The sequence below is a fragment of the Cajanus cajan genome, chromosome 9, assembly GCF_000230855.2.
Source record: "Cajanus cajan strain Asha chromosome 9, NIPB_CcT2T_4, whole genome shotgun sequence".
NCBI classification, from domain to species: Eukaryota; Viridiplantae; Streptophyta; class Magnoliopsida; order Fabales; family Fabaceae; genus Cajanus; species Cajanus cajan.
The window spans coordinates 47,656,256-47,675,327 of record NC_138525.1 but is presented as its reverse complement, the minus strand read 5'-3'; the positions used below and the strand labels follow the sequence as shown (position 1 = coordinate 47,675,327).

The 19,072-nt window shown below is 34.3% G+C and overlaps 1 long non-coding RNA gene across 1 annotated transcript; it reads left to right on the top strand.

Annotated features, from left to right (window-relative positions):
- Positions 1–630: 630 nt before the first annotated feature.
- On the top strand, positions 631–17,371 carry LOC145951725 (uncharacterized). Its single transcript, XR_014429609.1, has 3 exons — positions 631–1,201; positions 1,469–1,585; positions 16,527–17,371. It is a non-coding gene; the product is annotated as an uncharacterized LOC145951725 (long non-coding RNA).
- The last annotated feature ends 1,701 nt before the right edge of the window (positions 17,372–19,072 follow it).

The window sequence follows — 19,072 nt, the reverse complement described above, 5'->3', positions numbered from 1 at the left end:
TTTGATTTTGTTGTTCATGGGAGAACCTACATATTTGAACATACAACTTATAGTTTTATGTTTTTTTTTGTTTATGAGAAACCTATATAATTTAGTGAGTTAGTGCAAAGATTAAGTTCTGCGATATTGGTGAGAAAAACATATATAGTTTTAAATTTAACTATATATGTTTTTCTTTTTGTGAAAAGTGGTGATTTAACTTCCGCCTAGTCTGATTGTATCTACTAGAAATTTTGTTTTAGTAGTTTTCTATTGCTAATGATCTTTATTTATTCTCTCCGGTGCTCTTCCTTTTTACAATTAGTGCCATTGTTTTTTTGCCAAAAAAATTGAGGCTTCTTCAACATAAGCAGCTAATCACAGTTAATGTTCTGAAATTTTTGTTTGCACGGAAGTTCCATATACTCTGGCTGACTGACATTTAAATTTTTTTGAAATGTCTTATTACCATACTGGATTTAACTTGAGGTTCAACTATGAAGAATGATATGGTTCTCCATTTCACCTCAGTAAAACATCATATTTCTTTCTGCTTTTGAAATAACTTTACATGATGAAGTGTGAAATGTTGTGAATCACAATGGCCTTTATGGTGACATTGATTGGTTTGGATGACTGTTTTTAGTGCTATGGTTTATTTTTCTGTTAATGTTTTTACTATTGGTTCTTTTTTTGGGTTGAGGGGGATAAGGGTGGGCTTGTATCATCTAAAAGATAAATTTCCTCCCCATTTGATAAAGGACTTCTTTTACTTCATGGATTCGAGTGTTTTTTGCACCTTTTTGCTCTCTAAATGTTTGGAAATAACTTTATGTTTCTTAATAATATTATATATGTATTTTGGTTAGTAACTGTTTGTTTTTACAAGTTCATATTGCTATCAATCCAAAGCAATTGTAAAATGTGTTTTTTGGCAGTAAAACATGTAGTGTGCTGTTCTTCATTTATTTGTATGGTTGGAGTCTTTGGTTCATTCTTGTCTTGTTCAACTTTTTCTTCATTATTAACTTTTTGATCCCCAGCCAAATTATTTAGAGTTAATTGTGGCTTGGTGAATGACAAATGAGATAAATTGATTATGTAGTCTTTGTGATGTATGCTTGCAATGATGGTTATGGTGTAAACAGCTTTTGATGCGTACCTGTTTCAATGCTGCAGAAAAATCAAATGTTCGTTTTGTTCATATTGGGTCTTCAACAAGGTCAATGTTCGTTTTGTTCTTTTTGGTTCTTAAAGTGAGAGTTATTTGATAAATCAAATGTTGCTTTCTTCATATTGACAATGTAGGACAATTTGACAAATAAGGGCTGATTGTTCTGTTTATGAGAACTAAAAGTTGACTATAATTATTATACTGGAAAAGGGCAAATTTTTATGCTTCTGACTTTTCTATGATAAATTGATAATAACTGATAAAAACTAAACTGCAAATAAATCTTATTTTCATTCTTTGTCATATCTTGTTCAGAGTTATACGCAGTATATCCCCTTAGCTATCAGTGAACTTGATTCGTGGCTGAAGACCCCATCAATTTATGTTTTTGATTGCTCTGCGGCTGGGTTGGTCGTGAATTCCTTTATTGAGGTATCCACTCAAAACTGTTATTATATATTGTATAAAGAAAACTGCAAATATGTTGGTACTGATTTTGTCTCGTATGTAATTTTTCCCATGCATATTAGTTAGTGATAGATTTTGTCCCTAAATCTAGAACAGATGCTAAGGATTTTATATTTTCAATCCGGGTTCTGTCACATGCGAGAAACTCCCATACATCCATACAGTTCATAAACAGATTTTGTACAAGGGCAACAAGGCAGCTGAATAATCAGATTTTGGTATAGTTCATAAACAGTTCGGCACAGTTTAGAAGCAGTTCATAAATAGTTTAGTTCGAAAATAGTGCAGTTCAGAAATAGATTAAAATGCAGAGTAGTTCAGTTTAGTTCATATTATAGTTCAGTATAGTTCAGTACAGTTCAGTACAGTACAGTTTAATAGAATAAAAAATAGTTCAGTTCAGTTTTTGTAATCTAATTTTCAGTTCAGTTCAGTTTAATTGAACTACTTTTCAGTTTAATATAGTTTTTAACAGTTCAGTTTAGTGCAGTTTATTTTCCCACCCCTAAAGAAAATTAAGAAGATAGCTTGCAAACAGAGAAAGAAATGTGGTTGGGTTGAAACTCTGCTCGCTTGCACCGCTCCTGGTCGACCCGCTGTGAAGGAAGTCGCCCTTGGACGACCCGCTGCGAGGAGAACCTTTCTTTTTGTTTCGCATTCACCCTACAAGGCACTACACCTCAGATACTTTGGCAGGTTGACATACAGCTTAGCATTACCAATATAAATTTTATCTAATTGGTCTTCGAGTCTCTTGGCATCAAAGGTGTCCAGAAACCTAACAAAACTGAATTTTTGGCCCTATTTTTTTCTTTTCCTAGCCACTAGAACCTCCCACACTTTCCCAAATTGTTGGAATATTTTCCACATACCATACTCTTTGTAGGCTTTAGGAATATTACCGAAGAAATACGTAGTACATCTCTTGCTGCATCTGTTGCTGCTACTTCCTCCTCGTTTGGCAATCATGGCTCTTTGTGCATTTATGTTATATGATGGATGATGATGATCATCATTGGTATCTGCAACATCCCCCATACCCTAAACCCTAAACCACAAGTCAACCTGAAGTCCTATGCAAAAGCAGTTCAAATAGGTGTGAAAGGTGTAGAGGGAGGAAAATGGGTCTAGAGGCATAAATCGACTACGCAAGACAAATGGAACAGAGCATCCTTTATGGGGATAGAGGTTAATACACGTTGGCTAAAAGATTTTTGGGTTGGAAAGTTAAGGGATTTAAAAATGTTTGAGAGATTAAAAGAGGCCCGACTTTTACATGATGTGGCAACTGTTAAAGTCAAATATATGGGGGATGATATGGTGTTGATTTCTGGTGTTGATGAATAAATGTTGAACAATATGAATCAAGAGAATGATTTTTTGGTACTTCTTACACTCAATCCAAAGGTGGGAGCCCAATTTCATTCCTAGAAATAGATTGGTTTGGGTCCAGGGCATTAGGATTCCTGTTCATGTCTGGGGTGAGGAGTGTTTTTCCAAAGCTATGGGAATAGTTGGCTCTTTGGTTGCTATTGATAATGAAACATCGATCCTCTTTTAATAGACTTGACTCAACTAGATTTCTTATTAAAACGTCTTCTCTTCAATTAGTTAATACACATTTTATGGCAAAGTTCAATGGTGTAATCATGTGTATTTGTATTCAGGAAAAGTTGACTACCTCGGTTAACCAATGTAGTTGCTGGATGAGATATAATCCTGATATGTCAGTGGCATCTAATGAAAGTGATGCAGATTTGAGCTTTACCTCGTCATCATCGAAGTAAAATGAAGACAATATGAGTGTGGAGGAGGAGAACACTACACAGGCGACTCAACGCTGTATGGATAAAGAGGGAAGCAATTTGAATCTTTATCCTATGGTTCTTACCCAACAGGTGGATGACAATGAAAATGACCAAAGAATGACTCATGCGATGGGGTGTAAAGGGGGAAGCGTACCAACAATGCTTTGGGATGGACGACTTGACAATAAAATAGATTTGCTTGGTGGAGGATCAGGTTAGGGTTCGCCTATCTTAAAGAAAAAAATAGCAATCAGATCTCATGAGAACGATCTACTTAGGGGGCAGGAAAGCATGCGTTTGACGAATGTCATGATTATAGTGTACCAAGGTTTGAACTTTGCTATAAAGGTGGTAATCAATTTTTGGAGGCTACAACTAAAGTGGGCCCCATCGTTGGTTGTGTGACAGATGCATCTAGGCCTAGCTTAAGCTTAAGTGGTAATTCACTTATGAATAGTGTATATGGGTTGTTTAATCTTGGCCTATCTATGTCTCCTATAGAACTCGCTCCAAGCCAAACCATCATGGCAGAGTCTCTAGTCGGGATGCAAACTAAAGTTGACGAAGATGCCGACGAGAATCTGGGAGTGGTGGATTATCTCAATCCCCAATCTGCTACTGTTTCATCTAATTCCCCATTGACTTATTCTCTTCTCTCCCCAAATGACGTGGCAGACCGGAATCACACCCCTATCTCCAAGCTGCAACCCATTAAGGGTAAACGGGTTGCCTTTGTCAAGCAACATCGAAGAAGGTTAGGTAGGAAGTTCTTTCGTTATGCAATTCAATTTTTGATGGAAATATTAGAAATTGCAATAAGATGTTCTGGCTAAAAGATGAGGTCATGGAGGCTAAGCGGGTCTGAGAAATTGGCAAGGAATTAGGTGTGGCTTTTAATGGTGAGGAGGAACATATCATAGAAACATTGGTTAATCTAGAGTCAGAAGATTAACAGGAGAGGCATAAGTTAATTGACGAGTCACGGGTGGGTAATATGGATGGTAGATCATGAAGTTGATGACTCTTAATGTAAGGGGGATGGGAGGGAAAATCAAGCAGAGGTATATTAGAAGATTGATAATTGAGGAAGACACTCATATCTTGTGCTTGCAGGAAACTAAGAAACAGGTTATAACGAATGAGGTATGTTTTTCACTATGGGGGGGTGAGGATTGTGATTGGAGGGTGGTTCCTGCCATTAACTTGGTGGGTGGTCTATTAACTACGTGGAGGAAAGACAAGTTTGATTTGGTCAATCAGCTTGAAGGTTTGGGATTTCTAGGTATTGTAGGTAGCTGGAAAGATAATGGTGTGCAAATTGTGGTTGTCGATGTTTATGTCCTATGTCAATTAGTGTTAAAATGGGAACTATAGGGTGAGATAGATGGAAAGAAGAGTGCTAGTTATGTATCTCTCTGATGCCTAGTTGGAGACTTCAACAGTATTAAATTATCCTTATTTATTTTAAGCAATAAAAATTTCGAGGACGAAATTTCTCTAAGTAGGGGAGAATTGTAATGTCTTAAATTTCATATAAAATATTCTCAATTTTACTATTATTATACTCTTCTTAAAATAGTAGTCTAAATAATATATATATATATATATATATATTAGAAAATAAGTACAATATTTTATATAATTAAAATACATTAAATTTTTATTATAAAATTTTCAGTAAAATAAAATAGAATTATATAATATTTAATTTTATAATTATTATGATCTGATTAATAAAATAGAATCATATAACATTTATTCACAATTTTATTATCATTATCTTAATTTTTTTAAAATTCTTAGATTTTAGTTATTATATTTAAAAATAAATAGATAAATACTAGTGTTTTATTTTATAAATTTTTATATTTTCAAAATTAAATATATGTATATGTATATATATATATATATATGTATGATTATATTATAATATTTTATAATTAGATAACAACTTATTATAATGTATATAATAACATATACATATAAAATAGAATGGTTCAGTGCCTTGTTCTATAATGCATAGAGATCATAAGATATAGGTCATAGGTTCAAGTCATGTCGTGTCTCTATATATATTTTTAATAGTAATTAAATAAATTTTTATTCAAAATCTCTAATAATAAAGAATCTACATGAGTATGTGCAACAGAGATAATTTGTTAAGTAAGTAGATAAGTGTGTGCAAATAAGTGAATATTGTAGATAAGCATTACATGACACCCTCTATAAATAACACAATCACATGCAATACGAACAAGAAACAAAAAAAAATTGGACACCCTCTATAAATAGCACAATCACACTACTATGTTTATTTAATTATGTTATATTTTGTGTATATTTACTTAGTGAGGTGTCCCTAACCTCACTTATTTGCTTAATCTATGATAATTTTTACTCATAATAATTAATAATGTGTTCATAGTTTATGTTGTTTAATTATTTTATAATGATTATCATTGTCATTTACTTGATTGATACTATTTAATATATTCTATTTACGTAAATATTATTTTATTAAATCTTAAATAATGATAAATATTCAAATTTATTTAGCATAATTATTTTTATGATTAACTATAATATAGTTTTGTTAAAATATCTTTAACTTTTCTTGTTATTTTTTTTTCATACATTTATAAAGATAAATATTATTCTTTGGCCATAAGAATGAAAGTTTGAATTAAATTGTAGTTGGAGGTTTGACCTGGGAGATTTAAATGAGTAAGAATTTAAGGTGAAAAATCCTTTTGTTGGTTGATATTATGATAATGCTTATTTATCCTGACCAGTAACTACAAGTATAATTCAAATTTTTATATCAAGAAGAATTACTATATAATTATTAGTATTAAATATTTCTATGCATATTATGTAATTGTTAATATTTAATTAGATAATTGTTCTCACTCCTTGTGTAATATATGTAATTAATTTATAAAAATAAATAAATAAATATAGATGGACGTTCTAGCAATTCTAGCTCCTTTCTCTTTAGTAATCTCTGCAGTTTTCTCTGGTACGACATGGAGTGTTGATGCTTTAGCAAACTCAGTTACCTTCAATGGAGTAGCTGTGTCTTCATTCACCTTTTCTCCAAACCAAGAAATTCCAATTGTGATAGATGGACCTATAGTTGTTACTTTTTATTTACCCCCTGCAAATCATGTGAATCCTATGGTATGTAAATATGTACGTATTGTAAATAATATGTAATGTAAATATTAAAATTGTATGTGAGATATAAGAAGTTATAATCAAGTACCAGTCTAACCTGTAAATATTGTAATATATAGGTAAAAAGTAAGTAGCTACGCCCCTGGTGGTAAATATTTTTAGTTTGTTATTATGTATAATATTATTAATAATATACATGTGTTTTCAATCTATGAATATTATATATATATATATATATATATATATATATATATATACACGTATAATATTGGGATTAATATTTATACTATTAGATGTTACAAATGCCAAATAGACCAAGACTGGATGGTATACATTTTAGATCAATTTACCAAGATCATAATGAATTGCTCATTACTCCATTTTCTGAAAAGGAGATTCGATCTATAGTTTGGGAGTGCGATAACAATAAATGCCCGAGTCCTAATGGTGTGAATTTCAAATTCTTAAAGGAATTTTGGGAAACTTTAAGAGGGGATATTTGTTGCTTTCTTATGGAACTCCATCACAATGGGAGATTGCCTAGGGGCACAAATTCTTCCTTCATCACTCTCATACCAAAGAAGTAAGAACCACAAAGTCTTGAGGATTACAGGCCCATATCTTTGGTTGGCTGATGTACAAGATTTTAGCCAAAGTTCTTGCCAATAGGGTCAAGTGTTGCCGAGTGTTATTGATGAGCTACAAAGCGCCTTCCTTGAAGGTAAGAATATGCTACATAGTGTGCTGGTTGTTAATGAGGTTATTGATGAGGCTATAAGGATGAAAAAAACCTATCATATTTTTTACGGTTGATTATGAGAAGGCGTATGACTCGGCGTCTTGGGAGTACCTATTGTACATGCTTGAGAACTTGGGTTTTAATCCTAAATGGATTGGATGGATCAGGGAGTGTCTTAATACAACTTATCTCCTAGTGCTAGTTAACGATAGCCCCACGAACAAATTACCAATGAAAAGGGGGCTAACACAAGGTGATCCCTTGGCCCCTTTTGATAGACTATGGCCAAGGCCAAGGAATTCAAGAGGTGATACATTGAAGGAACCAAGAGGAATGGGATGATGGACCATGGGCCAAGGCCCAATCACTAGAGTTGTGGCCACCTTGAAGACTAGTGGACACCTTGAAGACCAGTGGGTTTTTCAAGCCCAAGGTACTCTTCAATTTGGACCACTCTATCATGAAGAGAATGCATAGTTCTAGTTGTAAATATCTTGTACATAGTTCTCTTGTATAAGCTTATTTTTGGCTTTGTATTTGTGAGACACTTTAGTTTCTTTTATTAGTCATTGTATATTGATTCTAGGTGGGTTACTTGGAGAGTTTGACTCCATTTAACCTCCTTTGTTGATACACTCATTTTCTATTTTTTCAGTAGGAAAAGAGGGGTGGCATTTAACAATGCTTGAGAGTGTGACTAGTAATTGGGCCAGAATTGGGCCTAGACAAAATTTTACATATTGGACTCATTTTGCTCCTAATTATTCATAGATTTGATTTAGCTAGGTTTCATCATCATTGGATGAACCTAACTAAACCAAATAAAATATTTTTGAAATAATCAAAGTGAGCAAAACTTGAGTTAGCCGCCCACCTTGCCTAGCTTCCTCTTTGGCCAAATTGCTTCTCTAATTCTCAAGGAGTTGAGAAGCTTGTGCTACAAGCTTCTCCTTAGCTTGCTTTCCAAGCAAGATAAGTGAAAAGCTTGCTCCACAAGTTTCTAAACTCACCTAGAAGGTCAACTAACCTTACCATGGTTCCTAGTGAACCATGGTTAAGGTTAACTTGCTCCTTAAGCTACCTACCTCTATATATTTGTAATTTATACTCTTGTAATCACTTTTGAAATATTTTGAGAAATAGAATTCAGAATTCTCTCTCATTTTCAAGAGTCTAATTTCGTGGAGAATCTACTTCTCCTAGAAGCTTCACAAAGGAACTTCTCCTTTGTGCTTGGTTCCTCAAGTTTCTCTCCTACTAGAGAAATAGAACCACCATTGTTGCTTCTTCAAGCTTTATGAAGCTTGAAACTCCTTCATTCTTACCTTTCCGTGAAGAACGTCAAGAGAAGAAGGGGTTTATTTGATTCTGTAACACCCCAGTTTTCAATAAAGTTATTATTATTATTATAATAATTATTATTATTATATGGTATTTGGTCATAATTATTTTAATAATTATAGAAGAATATTATTTTGTACGTTTTAAATAATTATTATTTTGGACAATTGTTTTGTACGTAATAAATAAGTATTTTTTATTAGCATATTTAAATAAATATTTATATGTTTTATGAGAAGGTTGATTTTATATGATATTTTGTTATTGAAATTATGTTATTATATTTTGGGTCAGAAATATATTATTATTATAGAGGAAAAATATTTTATAATGTACATGTATTTATTTTATTTAATTATTTTGAGGAAAAAGAGAAGTGGGTTAGAAGAGAAGGAAAATGGGTTGGGTTGACCCAGCCCAATGGATTAATTTTAAGGAGTCAGGTAGCGTTAACCCTATCTACCTCATTTACGTTATGAAGGGTTAGGGAAAAAAAAGGAGAAACAAAGAGCTCTAAGGAAGAGTACTCAGGAACGACCTTAGATAACACCTTTGTCTTCTGCTCATCCAGGTAAGGGGGAGTGAGAAACCTCGCTCTGGGTGTGGGATTGTATGCTGGGTAGTGGGATTGGCCCTCAATCCTGTATTTGTTGTATGCTTCTTTATGAGGAGTTTCTCCCAATTATATTTGTTTCTTCTATTTGCTCTTTTTATATGTAAATAAATATATGATTTGAGATCTCTGTGGGTTCCTATGGGAAACCCTAAGGGAATGAATTAGTGATTGTAAGAGGAGATTGTTTAAAGAGTAATTATATAAGTAAATTATATTATTTTAAATGTTTATTGTATGAATTAGAGTGCTCTGTGGGTTCTATGAGAAACAGGCAAATTTTAAATGTATTCTATTTTACCTTTTGAATTTTCTGTTGAATTCTTTAATGTTTATAGAGTGTAAATAAGTGTCTAATTTTGAAAATAAATAAGTTTTGATATGAATTAGTTTGCTCTGTGGGTTCCTGTGGGAATCCTATGAGAAATAGGCATATTTATAATATTTTCTGTTTTACCTTCTGATTGTTCTGTTGTATTCTTTGTTGTACGAGATGTATGAATATATGTTTACCTTTGCAAATATATGAGTTCTGATATGAATAAAAGTGCTCAGTGAAAATTGTGAATATGATGTAATAATGCCAATGTGATGATCAAATGTAATGAGGAGATGTGATAATGAGATGTGTTGAGACATGATAATGTGATATGAGAATGAGACATGATAATGTGATATGAGAATGCATAGAGTCTTGATTGACATGCATCATTTGCATAAGTGTTTTAAGGGTACGATATGGAATACACCGCCCGAGAAGGCCCCCTAGTGTAAAAGCTTTGGGGATTAGTCCTTGGGGATAGCTCGGTTTGGAAGTCCCAGTCTCGCCCATTGTGTGCATGGGATGTATCTTGCGCGGCTTAGCTATCCCGACGAGACTCTGGTAGTATATCCTTCTAGTGAGAGTGCGCAGAGGGTGTGACCCAGCATGTACTCTTAGACTACTCTTCGTGTATTGCTAGCGGCAATATGCCATGTGATGTTTTACTGGCGCCACATGCATGATAATATGTAGTCCGTGTCCATACTTATGCATTTTTAATGTTATGTGATAAAGTGATGGTTTATGTCTTGGATGAGTGTGATGTTATTATTAATTTATCTATGTTATACCTGTTTTGTTTGTGTTTGGCTATTCGGCGTACATTTCTACACTGTGAGCCAGAGTGAGATGTTTCTCACTCCCTTTTCTCGTGTTTTTTTGCTGTGACTATTATACAGGTGATCATCAGTGTGAGGCTGAGGATGTTGGTGATGAAGCTTAGGCTTCTATGTTGGGTTTTGCTCTGATAGGACATGTGACATCGGGACATAGATAGGATTAGTTTAAGATGTTCTTATTAAATTATTTTGGAAAATTCAGTTTTATTTCTTTGTAATTTTACCGGCATGTTATTTGGATTAAGTTTATAAATGTGAACATTTTACCCTTACGTAGTTGGAAATTTGATTTTTATTGATGAAAAATTCTATTTTTTTTATAATTACTGTATATGTATGTTGGGGTAGAGGGTGTCACAGGTTCAACTTGAAGAAACATCAACCATCTCCAAGTAGTTCCATCAGTTTTGGTATCTAGAGCCTTGGTGCTCTTGAGGTTATGTGTTTCTAACTTTTGTTCTTGAATCCGTGTTGTATCTTCCTCCTTTTACATGTCTCTTTGTGTTGCTGCATGGATCTAGTTTTAATAAATATGTTGATGGATCCTTATGTCACATATGAAGTAATTGATTCATAATTTTTGCTTGTTCCAAAATTCCTTGAATCAATTTGTGTTGTGCACCTAGGTTCATGTGTTTGTGCTTTTGATTTTTTCTTAAGTCTCTCAATTCCTATAACATGAGTACGTGATTGGACATTGCTTATGTTTAGTGTATGCTTTATCTTTTGAATCATATGTTTTGTCTAGATTCATGTGTAGTCCTTTGAATGTCATTGAATCCTAGATTAGCTTGTTTAACCTAAATTTTTTTTGTGTTGTTTTGTGTCAAACATTTGGTGCGTCTTTTTGCTTTATAAATATGAGCCTACCTATATGTGCTTTTGTTTTACATGGTTGAGTTCTTGATTTGCTATTAGTTCCAACAAATTTCATAGAGTTAGGTTTCTTTGATGTCACATTAAAAGTTTTGTCAAGAAAGAGGCAAAACATAGGTTTTAGTGTGTTAAAAGCATTATTAGAAAAGAAAAAGAAAAAGTGCTTAAAAATTGGACCTAAAAATAGTACAAAATTGTGAAGCATTAGTTGAACACTTCACTTGAATACCTCTTGTTTTGTGAGGAATTTTTGGCAGCAGTATTTTATGGTTAAATCCGAAATTATTGCATGATAAAAAGGCATTAAACTCCTGTGTCAAAAAGAAAAAGAAAGAAAAAAAGAAGTTACAAAAGAAAACAAAAAGAAAAGAACATAAGAAAAAGCCAAGGAGTACGAATTTTTGACTAGAATTGCTCTCGGATTTGTAATATGTTTGCCTTCTAAATTTTTCTGTCCAGCCACTTGTACTATTGCTTTGAGTCTTATTTTGTTTTGTATTCTTAGATTTTATTTTGTAATCTACTCTAGTTTCATTGTTAGGTTTTTCATTTGTGTGCTAGCCTTTCATTTGTGCCTTAATTTTTGCTTGCCAATTTTTGGAACTCTTTCTAGTCTTGTCTCTTTAATTCTACCATTTGGTGTAGCCTTTATAAATTGTGATTTTCAGTTTTTCCTATATAACTCCAGAAACTTAAGGTGTGTTGAGTGCCTCTTTGAAGGTGTGGAAAGCCAAGTACAAGGGTATCATCTTGAAGTGTTTGTGGAAGCCATTAATTTCATTTCAAGTGAATTTGCATTTCATTTGAATGTGAATTTACATTTCATTTGGTATAAATTTGCATTTCATTTGGTGTAAATTTACATTTCCATTTCTTGTAAATTTTTCAACTTCTCATTTTTGTAAAAGGCCTTTATTAGGAGTGTCTTGGAGTTCCTTTGGTGTATCTCCATCTCTCCTTAGTGTTTTCAAGTAGGTAAAAACGTGTAGTGCTTGTGAGAGTGGTCCTTGGAAGTCATTGGTACTTTCCAAGCTCTCACCTAGGTTTAATTTCTTTGAAACGCCTAATTTATGTTTTCTTGCCTTTAAGTTTTCTTGCAATTTAGGTTTTCATGCAATTTATGTTTTCAAGCAATTTATGTTTTCAAGTCTTGATTGCATTGCTTAATTGTACACATTAGGTTCTTGCTTGTTATTTTTATTTTGAAAAGAACTTTGTGAAAACATTTTGTGCAAGGAAAAGTACAAAGGGGTTTAGAGATTTTTACTTGAAGAGGCTTGGTTATTAAGTGGCTCGATAGTAGCTCACCTCCCTCCAAAGTTCAATTTGTACTCTTAGACCTCCAAGTGCCAAGTCTAGCACTTCCAAAAATATTATTTTCTTTAAAAGCTATTTTTGTGTGAAAAATTCTTGTTGTTTAAAATGTCTCTAGATTCTAATCCTAGTGAAAGTGATGGCTCTCCAAAAAGTCTTTCTACCTTACTAAAGAGCTTAAATGCCTTAAACTATGGAGAAAGCAAGAGGCCTTTCAAAGAGAAAATGAGAAAATTGAAAGGGAAGACCAACTTGCTTATCTTGAAGAAGAATTGAGACTTCTTAAACAAGAAGAGGAAAAACTTAAAGAAAGCATGAGAAAACAAAAGAGGAGAAGTAGGAGCACCCACTCTCAATACACATATCCTAATGAAAGCCTTAATGTGGGTGACCATTATCAACCTTCCCCTTGAAGAATTATTAAACCTAGGGAATCCAAGGTGGATCTCCCTCAATTTTTTGGGAAGGATGATGTGGAAGCCTACCTTGATTGGGAGATGAAGGTAGAACAACTCTTTGCTTGCCATAGGGTAAGTGAAGAAAGGAAGGTGCCCCTTGTAACCCTTAGCTTTCAAGGGCATACAATGTATTGGTGGACCTCTTTGGAAAGAGAAAGGCGTCTCCACAATGATCCTCCTATCCAATATTGGAATGATCTTAGGAGTGCATTAAGGAGGAGACACATTCCCTCTTACTATGGCAGGGAGCTTGTTGAGTTTAGAGAAGCTTGAAGCTTAAAAGAGTTTTGATGATCACAAGATATGAGTCAACAACAACAACTTGGAAGCACAAAAACAAAGTCAAGAAAATGCTATGAAATAGAGCTATGTAATAGAGTTTAGAAAATAAAATGCTTTGAATGAGATTTTATGTTGTGTATGCTGTGTGCATGAGAAAATCGATATCTAAGCTAAGTAGAAAGTGTATGATGATGAGTTAAAAAGGTTAGAAAGTTATTTTGAGGCTTAAAACGAAGTTTTGAAAACTAACTCAAAATAATCGATTATCGTTAAATATAATCAATTATTCTAGCAACAGGAAAATTGGGATGCTTTGCTGCAATAATCGATTATTTGCCAAAATAATCGATTATCCCAGGAATAACTCTCTGGAATAATCGATTATCCAGCAAAATAATCGATTATATTGTTCTTGGTTGGTTTCCAGAAAACCTGAAGAACAAAATAATCGATTATTCTTTAAAATAATTGATTATCTACGTCTGAGACTTTTATAAATAGTTTGAACTTTTTGAAACTTCAGACATGAGTTAGAACTGATAATCAAATTGAGAAAAAAGTTTTTGTGGAGTCTTTGTGACAATCTTGGAGAGTATTCTTTGTGAATCTAAGAAGAAAAACGTGTTTGGAAAACTTTGAGAAAGGATCATCATCATCACATTCTTGAAAGGGGAAGATTAAGATTTGCTTCTGAATTCCAGGTGAATTCGTTCCTTTATTCTGTGTGAATACTTGTAAATCTTGAGAAGGGTTTCTCAAGTGGTAAGGATTCTTGTAGTGAGTTTCTACAAGGGGTACTTTCTTGGGGTCAAGAAAGTGGTTATCTTTAGTGTTGAAGTATATGCATGTGTGTGTGCTTGTAAACCTTCTTCATTGAGATAGTGGAACAAATCTTGATCAGGTGCTGATTGAGGACTGGATGTAGGTCACATGTGGAGTGGCTGAACTAGTATAAAAGGCTTGTGCAATCTTCTTCTACCTTTATCTTTTACTTTGAGTAATTTCTTGGTTGGATATTAAAGAAGATAATTCTTGATTAACTTGTGTGTGTGAATATTGATGGTTTAATCTGAATTAGAGTATTACATTTGAACCTCATTATTTTGTAATCAAGAAAGCACATAGCATTCATACTTCCATAACAAGTCTTTAAAGAAGCTTCATTTGAAAATTCAGTCTTAGAAAAGTTTAAGTGAAATAAAGATCCTAGGGACTCTGAAATTTTTTAAAGGATCATAGAATCCAATTCACCCCCCTCTTGGATTGTGCCATTCTTTTCTAACAGAGCTTACGAACAAGCTCCAAAGGCTCCAACAAAAAGATATGAATGTTGAATAATATAGGCAACAAATGGAGCTATACATGATGAGGGCATGTATTAGAGAAGAGGAAGCCACCACTGTAGCTAGATTCCTAAGTGGTCTTGACTTAGAGATTAGAGACCAAGTGGAGCTACTACCCTAGAGGGACTTAAATGACTTCGTCCAACTTTGTGTAAGGGTAGAACAACAAATGTTAAGAAAATCTTCTTCTAAAAGAGAAAGCTCCCACTCTAGATCTCATAAGAAGGACTACATGGAGGAGGAAAAATCTTTTGAAAAGAAAATTATGTTAGAACCCTTCAAGGAATTAGCTAAAAATAAAGAGAAAAATAGAGACAAGGGTAAAGGTCTCATCACTCCACTCACTAGCACAAAGACTAGTGATATAAAATGTTTCAAGTGTCTAGGGAGAGGCCACGTTGCTTCTCAATGCCCTACAAAGAAAGTCATGATCTTAAGGGGGCATGACACTTATAGTAGTCAAGAAGAGACTACTACCTCCTCTTCAAGTGAGAGTGAGGTTGAAACAAAGCTTCAAAAGTCCAAGGTGGAGCTAGTTTACCCTTTTGAAGGAGAGCTCCTAATGCTTAGAAGAATCCTTCATAATCAACTTAGTGGTACCCTATCACAAAGAGAGAACATCTTTCATACAAGATGTAATATTAATGTTTTAAATAATGCTTGTTCTCTCATTATTGATAGTGGTTCATGGTGCAATTGTTGTAGCACTAGGTTGGTTAACAAGTTGAGTTTAATTACTATGCCATATCCTCAACCTTATCATTTGCAATGGCTTAATAAGGATGGCGACATAGTAGTTGACCAACAAGTGAAGGTTAAGTTTTCCATTGGGAAGTATGAGGACCAAGTTTTATGTGATATAGTACCAATGGAAGCTTGTCATATTTTGTTAGGAAGACCATGGCAATTTGAAAAGAAAACTATACATAATGATCTTACTAATGAAATCACCTTCACTCATAAGGAAAAGAAATTTGTGTTTTATCCTCTCTTACCTCAACAAGTGGCTGAGGATCAAGCACAAATTAAAATCAAAAGAAAAAGAGAGAAAGTAGGGAAAAGTAAAGAGGAAGAAATATCCTCTAAGGGAGTTATGATTAAAGAGAATTGCTTTATCACTAGAAATCCTACGAAAAATATTCTCTTTATTCATAAAGACCTTAACTCTTACCCTTACACTGCCACTAGTCTTGAAGAAGAGATTCACAAATCCATTATTTTTAAAGAAAAAGAATCTCATCTTCAAGATTTGGTGAAGGAGAAGTGGACTTCACTTAGTTTCACTTCTCATGCTACTTCCTTGGTGGTGCCCAAGGTAGATAGTCTTCCTTTGTGTAGGACTTTTCCTACCTTAGTTGTTTCAATAATGCACCCAATTTATGGAATATATTATTTGTTGGATATAAGATATGAACCTTCAAGGTTCCTTGTGACAAATTCTTTTCATAACTATCCAACAAATAATATAATCCAAAATTGTTTAGGAAATTTCTTAGTAGTATTTTCCTTATTTTCTAGGAAATGCCTAGGTTACCACATAGGGTACTTTAGGCAAAATGTTTTAGTTTTTAGGATTAAGTCTTTAGTGTGCTATATTTTTAGTTTTAGCACATTTTTAGGATTTAGTAATATATCTAGTTTATGTTTAGGAGAGGATCCTATTCATTATATTAGAAGGTCTAGTATCATTATTGATTTCTTTAAGTTCCATGAAAGGATTCCTTCTAGGATATACCTTTCACATTTATTTGTTGAGAATATCACCTCTAATGAATTGTATTATATATTTGCAGGTGTGGCCAATAATCATGAAGACCCTCGAGATTTGACGTCAAATCCTTTTCAAGAGGGAGGGGATGATAGACTATGGCCAAGGCCAAGAAATCCAAGAGGTGATACATTGAAGGAACCAAGAGGAATGGGATGATGGACCATGGGCCAAGGGCCCAATCACTAGAGCTATGGCCACCTTGAAGACCAGTGGGTTTTCCAAGCCCAAGGTACTCTTCAATTTGGACCACTCTATCATGAAGAGAAGACATAGTTCTATTTGTAAATATCTTGTACATAGTTCTCTTGTATAGGCTTATTTTCACCTTTGTATTTGTGAGACACTTTAGTTTCTTTTATTAGTCATTGTATATTGATTCTAGGGTGGGTTACTTGGAGAGTTTGACTCCATTTAACCTCCTTTGTTGATACACTCATTTTCTATTTTTTTCAGTAGGAAAAGAAGGGTGACATTTAGCAATGCTTGAAGGTGTGACTAGTAATTGGGCCAGAATTGGGCCTAGGCAAAATTTTACATATTGGACTCATTTTGCTCCTAATTTTTCATAGATTTGATTTAGCTAGGTTTCATCATCATTGGATGAACCTAACTAAACCAGATCAAACATTTTGAAATAATCAAAGTGAGCAAAACTTGAGTTAGCCGCCCACCTTGCTTAGCTTTCTCTTTGGCCGAATTGCTTTTCTAATTCTTAAGGAGTTGAGAAGCTTGTGCTACATGCTTCTCCTTAGATTGCTTTCCAAGCAAGCTAAGTGAGAAGTTTGCTCCATAAGTTTCTAAACTCACCTAGAAGGTGAACTAACCTTACCATGGTTCCTAGTGAACCATGGTTAAGGCTAGCTTGCTCCTTAAGCTACCTAGCTCTATATATTTGTAATTTCTACTCTTGTAATCACTTTTGACATATTTTGAGAAATAGAATTCAGAATTCTCTCTCATTTTCAAGAGTCTAATTTCATGAAGAATCTACTTCTCCTAGAAGCTTCACAAAGGAACTTCTCCTTTGTGCTTGGTTCCTCAAGTTTCTCTCCTTCTAGAGAAACCGAACTACCATTGTTGCTTCTTCAAGATTTATGAAGCTTGAAACTCCTTCATTCTTACCTTGCCATGAAGAACCTCAAGAGAATAAGGGTTTTATTTGGTTCAACTTGAAGAAACATCATCCATCTCCAAGTAGTTCCATCACCTTTCATCTTCACAGTTGTAGTAGAGGGGTTGTCAGGATTGATGAGGGAAGTAGAGAAACATGAGAGATTTAATAGTGTGAAGGTTAGAGACAATCAGGTTGAAGTTAGCTTGGTTCAATACGCAGATGATATAATTTTCTTTGGAGAAGCTTCTTTGCAAAATGTATTTCTGATAAAAAGTATGATCATGTGCTTTAAGGTGGTATTGGGGTTAAAGGTTAAATTTTTTAAGAGTGAATTTGGTTCCATTTGTGTGGATTAGGCCTTAGTTAAGGATTTTGCACTTCTGTTAAATTGTACACTTGTATCTCTACCATGTTCCTATTTAGGCCTCCCCATTGGGGCAAATCCTAGGAATGTGGCCACCTGGAGACCCATTATCTCAAAAGTTTAGAAGAAAACCGCGACGTGGAAGCATAAAGTTCTCTCTATGGTTGGTAAGGTGTGTCTGGTGAATTCGGTGCTAACTTCCTTCTTTTTTATTATTATTTATCTTTCTTCAAAATCCCAAATCAAGTGGCTAAGGAGATAGTTTCCCTATAAAGGCACTTCTTGTGTGGTGGAGACGGGGATCAGAAGAAGGTTTGTTGGATTAGTTGGGATAAGGTGACCCTACCTAAGGCACAAGTGGGATTGGGAGTCAAAAATATTATATTCTTCAATAAAGCGCTGCTGGCTAAGTGGAGATGGAATCTCTTCCACCAATCCAACTCTATGTGGGCCTAGGTTCTATAATCAAGGTACGGAGGTGGACACAATCTGTGCGCTCAAGCCTCCTCATAGAAGGACTCTATATGGTGGAGGGATCTTTTAATGGTGTGTGGTGGAGTTGAGGAGGATAATTGGTTCGATAAGTTGATTGAGTGGATAGTTGGAGTGAGGTCTAAAGTCAGATTTTGGCTAGATAAGTAGGTGGGGCCTATTAATCTTGTACTTGCGTTCCCTAGATTGTTCATTATCTCTGGTCAACAATATTCTTCTATTAAAGATGTGGGGGGAGAGGTGGAAGGAGAATGGGTGTGGCACCCCATGTGGAGGAGAAATAGATTTGAGTGGGAAATTCCATTGGAGCAACAACTTTTGTGGCAAATTAATAGTTGCATCTTCAACTCCTCCCAATGTGACTCTTGGAGTTGGGTGGCTGAGTCTTCAGGGATGTTCTTTGTTAAGTCTACTTAGTAGATCATATTAGTTGAGTTAGTCACTACATAAGATCATGATACCTTTAAGTTAATATGGTCTATCCCCGCCTGTCCTAAAGCTCTCTTCTTTGCTTGGAGGCTTGTGGATCGGGGGCTACCAACTACGGATAATTTGTTAAGTCAAACGAAGCAATTCCCAACAAGGTTTTGAATGAGAC